Below are 6,662 nucleotides of genomic sequence, written 5' to 3'. Positions count from 1 at the left end.
CCGTGCCGGGCCGGGCGGCCCACGTGCTGCCCGGCCCGTTTTACATCCCTAGGTGGAGAAGAGTCGGAGAGAAAAAAAAGAGAGAGAAAAAAGAATAAGAATATTTTGGTATCCTGAAAATTTGAAACGAATTTGTAAAATTCAAATTAGTAATCTAGTTTTGCAAAAGCTGTAAATTTTAAATTTTAATACAAATTGACCATATAAATATTATATATTATAATAATAAAATAATATATATATATATAGAGAGAGAGAGAGAGAGAGAGAGAGAGCGCTAGGTTGGTATACTATCGGTAGCACGGAGGCCTCCGTGCTACCAAGTTGTTTTTAATGATGCGGCTTCCAAATCGACGATCGGCTCTGTTAGACTTGATCTATATTATTAAAAGTATTTGAAAATTAAATTTCATAATTTTTCGGCATCATTTACCTATCAAACAAGTAGTCTAAAAATGAACGGGTGAAAATAAAAATTTCATAAAAAATGATGATAAAAGACTTGAATTTCAGATCAAAGGTACTGATCTTACTCTAAATAGTGAAAAGAATTTTCTATTAAAATTTCATCCAATTTGGATTGTTTTACACCGTTAAATTCACAAACGCATCAAATCTACCATTAAAATTGTCAATTTTGAGACCTTTTGATCACTAGCCAAATGATAACAAAAAATTATGAAATTTAATTTCCAAATACTTTTAATAGTGTAGATCAAGTCTAACGGAGACGATCGTCGATTTAGAAGCCGCATCATTGAAAACAACTTGGTAGCACGGAGGCCTCCGTGCTACCGATAGTATACTAGCCTAGCTCTATATATATATATTATATAATTGTTTATTTATATAGAGTGCAGTTACTACACTCTTAGCTAGTGTTTAGTTCAAATCCGAGGGTTTCTACGCAAGAAACAGATTACTGGACGCAAATTACACAAAAATTACGAATTTCGCGGCAAAATTAGCACCCAAAAAAAAAGGAAAAAAAACATGATCTCATACATTAAAACCCTAATATAAGACAAAAATTAAACAACGAAGCGATCTATTTGAGCGTAGAGGGATCGACTCCAAATAGTACCTCGCAATCGTCCTCCACCATTGGAGCCCTCGCCATCATCTCCGGCTTTGGATCGGAATCGCCGAGTCGCCGAGTTTTTCTTTTCCTGTTCGATTTCCGAGTATAGGCTCCCGAACATTTCAATATTAATTGCACAGGTGTCCTTATAAAGAATTGAAATTACATACTTGGCCTTACAAAATTTTAATTATCACATATCCCCTCAAAAGTTGCAAATTTTGCAAATACATTCCTCTTGATTTATTGACCAGATAAAAATCAGCCTTTTATTACAAAATAAATATTTTGCCGTTGAATAAATATCTTCTTAATTATATTTAATTAATAATATTTTTCAATTCAATATTTTTACCCTAACTTTTGTGCCACTTTATTTGAATATAACTTATAAATTCTAATTTATATTTGTACTCTAACTTTTGCGTCACTTTACATGAATCATAACTTATAAATTCTAAAAAATAAATTTTTTTTTGCTAAACAGTATAATGATTCACACCGTGTCTGATCCTTAGGTCTTTTGCACAGATATAATTATTCTTATTTTTTATTACTATTTATTATACTTCTTACCATATGGTATATTCATGACTCGTAGAGTACATAGGTTTTTTTTTTTTTTTTGAGAGATAGGTAGCATGCTACCCGCTTCGTTTATTTCATTTAGAAATAAACTTAGCTAGAAATGTGAATCAACTAGGGTTCGAACTTGGGATCTCGGGTATCAACTACAAAATTTTTTGTCACTTGCGCTAAAGACGGTCGGTGTAGAGTATGTAAATTATTATGATTATTCAGAGATATGGATATAGTGGCCTTGTGGACTGTGTTGCTATTCTTGTTGGGAGTTCGTCGCCTTCTTGTCAAATGTCGGTCGTTTGACCATTATGTTGCTTGAGTAGTATGCATCGTAACCACCATGCAACCTGTTGCACATTTCACATACACCGACAGATTGACTCCCGCGTTGGTGTCTTTTACTAGTAGAGTGGTCTAATTGACTCATGAACCTCCACTATACCTTTTGGTATGGGATTATATGTTGACCCAGTTAAGCAACTTGTTATAACACGAATCTAAGATTTTTGGGACCAAGAGTGTTATGATTTGGTATTATTCGACTGGAACTTATGTTGTGCATATTACAGGTATTATATTATTCAGTTCATATTTCTAATTCATTATCAACTTATATTTCATTGTCCCACTTTACTGGTTATTTCATTACTTCTCTTATTGATTGTTTTATTGATTATTGTAAAATAGTTGGTATAACCTGCTTGAGTTGTCGACACATTGTACCCACCGGGATTCATTCATTCGTATCTTACACTCTTTTTTTTTAGCCCCTTCGATCCACATAATATCGAAAAATCACAAATTTTATTTTTTAGGTACTTCAAATACTCTAGATCAAGTCTAACGGAGTCGATGTCGATTCGAAAGTCTCAACATCGAAAACGACTTGGAAACATGAAGAGCTACGTGCTTTCAAAAGCATACTAGTCTCACTCTCTCTCTCTGTATAGAGATTTGAGTACCGTCAATATTATTTTAACATAGTAATAGATGAAAATATGCTTAGTTTATTCTTCAAATTGTATAATAATATAATTAAGCTCTACCTTTTCAATGAAACTAGTTAAGGTACCCGCGCGATGTTGCGGGTAGTTATTTTAAAATTCAATCTTTAAAATTAGTTATAAAAATTAATTTCAGAATAATTATGGAATGTTACGGACAAATTACGAAACAATTTTAAATAAATACAACTATCTTTCCTAACGTAGAAAATATAAGGAGCCCTTTCAATAATAAGTTATTTTGAAATAGTCTTTCAATTTTATTAAATATTTTCTCTTTTTGTTCTCTTTTGTTTACTTTTATATTATTAATTTTGCAAGGTTATTTATGATATTTCTAATTTTTTGAGAAGTACGGATGAAATTACTTCATGCTAATTATTCCAAACATGGCCACGTGTTTAAGAAATAATTAACTTAAACTCCATCAATTTTTAGTAGACATGGTAGTCCTCCATTAGTTAGTGAAATAAGAAGAGAAATCTTTGCTTGTATATGATGCGTACTAATATTTTAATTAGTATATTTTATTTGATTCCTGTAACTAACTTTCGTAAAATATAAAATTAACTTAAACTTCATCAATCTTTTTTTTTATTTTTTAACATACAATTTATATTTGAATTCTCAATATTTTAAAATTAACATTTATATTTAATACCAACTGTCTAAACTATTTAACAATTATTTATATATTTTAAATTTTATAATAAAAAAATAACAAAATAGATTGAAATTTAAAAAAATTATAATTTTTTTATATATGAAAAGAAAAAAAAAATTTAAGGGAGAAATCTCTTCCCTCTCTCCTGGCAGGGCCATACCCGCACGGGGCCCACCCTGCATGCACTTTAACCTCAAAAAAGAAAAAAAAATCACATTTGTCACTCTGGATTTAATATAACTAGTTAAGAAATCCGCGCAATGCGGCGGACAGTAATAAACAATTGAAAATTAAAGAATAAAACTAAAGTATATTTTTTACTAAAAATATCTAAACCAAATAACTAAAATAAATTAATCAGTTTAAAATAAAGGAAAAAATCATTGTACTATTAAAAAATGAATAGTATTTTGTTATTATCGTTAGCGTAGAATTTATAAATAAAAAAATATTAAAAAATTAATTAAAATGAAAGTACTATTTTTGGTAGCATTGGCAATAGCATCCTCACCGTCGTCGCTGACGATGAAAAAAAGCTCTTGTTAACTAGATACAACTAATAAAGTATTTTATTCCTAAATTTCTTTTATATATTTTATTTATAGATTATAGATAGATAGATAGATAGATAGATAAAGATTTTAATTTTAAGATTAATTCCGAATTTAAATTCAAAATTATGAATTTGTATTTTTTTAAACTAAAGTGGAAAACATGCAAAATTTAGGGGTTAAAGATCAAAATAAAAAATAGTGAAAAAAGTTAGGACCAATGTGTAATTAATCCTTTAAAAAATTATATGTAAACCCCATAACGCCCCAAAATAAGGGGAGATCTTTTTTGGATTCCCAATTAGTGTACCCGCAAAATAAAGAAAAACTCAACTTTTAAATGCAAATTCAAATATCAAAATCAAACATAAAATTTAATTTAAAATTCAAGTTTAAAATTTAAATTTCAATTCAAATTCAAATTTTAAATTTAAATTCAAAATTATAATTTCTCGTTAGTTTAAATTTGTAATTTTAATAGTAATTTTAAATTCAAATTCAAAAATTTGCATTTCTATTTTTGAGAAATAAAGTAAAAAAAACACAAAGTATAGAGATCAAAACTGATATACAAAAGAAAGCCAAGTAGGCACTANTTTTCGATGTTGCGACTTTCGAATCGTCGATCGGCTCCGTTAAACTTGATCTAGAGTATTTGGAGTACCTAGAAAATAAATTTTATTATTTTTCGATATCATTTGCCTAGTGATCGAATGGGCTCAAAATCAACAAATTTCAATGGCCATAGTGTGCCGTTTGCAAGTTTAACGGTGTAGAAATATCCAAATCACGTGAAATTTTGATAGAAAATTCTTTATACTATATAAAACAAGATCAATATCTTTGATTTAAAATTTTAATGTCATATTATTACATTTTGTAAGATTTTTATTTTCAGCCATTGATTTTGAGCCCCTTCGTTCACTAGGCAAATGATATCGTAAAATCATAAAATTTATTTTCTAGGTATTTCAAATACTCTAGATCAAGTTTAACGGAGCCGATCGACGATTCGAAAGTCGCAATATCGAAAACGAGCTGGAAGCATAGAAGGCTCCGTGCTTCCGATAGCATAGTAGCCTCACTCTATATATATATATATATATATATTAGGGACTAAATTAAAAATGATGCAAAGGTTGTAACTAATGGTGCAATTAACCCTCAATTAAAAAAAAAGGTATGTGGGGCCCACAAAATTCCCAAAATAAGGAGAGCTTCTCTTTTGTTCCCAATTCATGTATTTATCTAAATTTATCTAAATTATATGCTTGCAAGTGATTTTTTTTTTTTTCACCGACTTTCAGTTTTATTTCGTTTTTTTTGCTTTTCGGTTAATTGCACCATTTGGAGACTTCCGTCACAGCATTTACCAATTTATTTTTATTTCTTCCCTATTTTTTTATGGGTTAATTTCATATAAATTCTTACAAATATAGTGAATAGTAAATATATTCATATAAAGTTCAACTTTCATATATTGTTCATATAAAATTTTTGATATTTTCAAATATGTTCATACCGTTAGAATCTGTTAGAAAAATTTAGTTAACTATAGATAAAATACTTAACTCTGATTAGTTTTTGACATTTTTAGCCCTATTATATCATACTGTTATAGCTTTTGAAGGAATATATTTGTGATGGCAAAATTGAAAATATAAACAGTTCTCTAACGATTCTTTAACAATAACAAATTAGAAAAATATATTTGAAGACATTAAAATTTTTACAGAAACAATAAATGAAAGTCAAACTTAATTTATAGGAATATATTTACTATTCACTATATAAAATTAATCCTTTTAATTTTTTATCCATTAAATTCTAAACTTTTGAGATTTAATTGTAATTGGTCTCTAAATTTCACCTTTTTTAAACTTTGGTCCATAATTTCTTTCCAATTTTACGACTCTGAATCTGGATCTTTGTCACTACCAAGCTTTTTCAAAACTGGAAGGAGTTGATCTTGATATGGACCAAGAGCTATTAAACCATATTCCTAGTTCATAAGAGCAAGCAAGACTTTGTGGAATTTGATGGATTATTATAATATCAAAATCTATGAAAATTTAGATAATTGGGACCAAATTGAAACAAAATATAAAAATTAGAAATCATAATAGCAAAAAACAAAAACAAAAACAAAAAACAAAAACAAAACGAGATTATGAAGGTCAGTCACTGATGGTCCAATTAACTCCTTTTATGGATGAATTGCAACGAGGATTTATTTTAATTCTCCAACTATCACTATTGACGTTAGAAAATCTACCGATCGTCCCAAGCGCAAGTGGCAGAAGGCTTAATGATTGATACTCGAGATCTCAATTTTGAAATCGAGTTACTTAATTTATATTTCCAGCTAAATATAACTAGTTAAAAGTATTTAATTTTATTCACAATACGTATTTACAAATAAAAGGTAAACTAACGGGACATGCTATCAAACTTTCTCAGAAATCTGAAACAGTCGGTGTTGACCGAATGCTATTGGATTATGACCGAGATTTATATAAACCAACAGGGCTTTATTGAAGTTGACGTGGTTTTTTTCTTTTGGGTTAAAATTAGCAAAAATACGATTGGTTGGGATCTAACTGAAATAAAATATGAAATATAGGAACTTAATAGCAAGATATAAAAAAAAAAAAAAAGTTGGATTAAAAAAAAGGGTTAAACGTTCGAGCCCAATTAATGGTGCATTAGTATAACTTTTGGCTTCTTACTCTACGCTTTCAACACAGTAGCATACAACTCCTAAGTGCAATAATTTGTTT

Source organism: Ananas comosus, linkage group 14 (assembly GCF_001540865.1).
Source record: "Ananas comosus cultivar F153 linkage group 14, ASM154086v1, whole genome shotgun sequence".
NCBI classification, from domain to species: Eukaryota; Viridiplantae; Streptophyta; class Magnoliopsida; order Poales; family Bromeliaceae; genus Ananas; species Ananas comosus.
Note: the sequence above shows the minus strand (reverse complement) of the source record.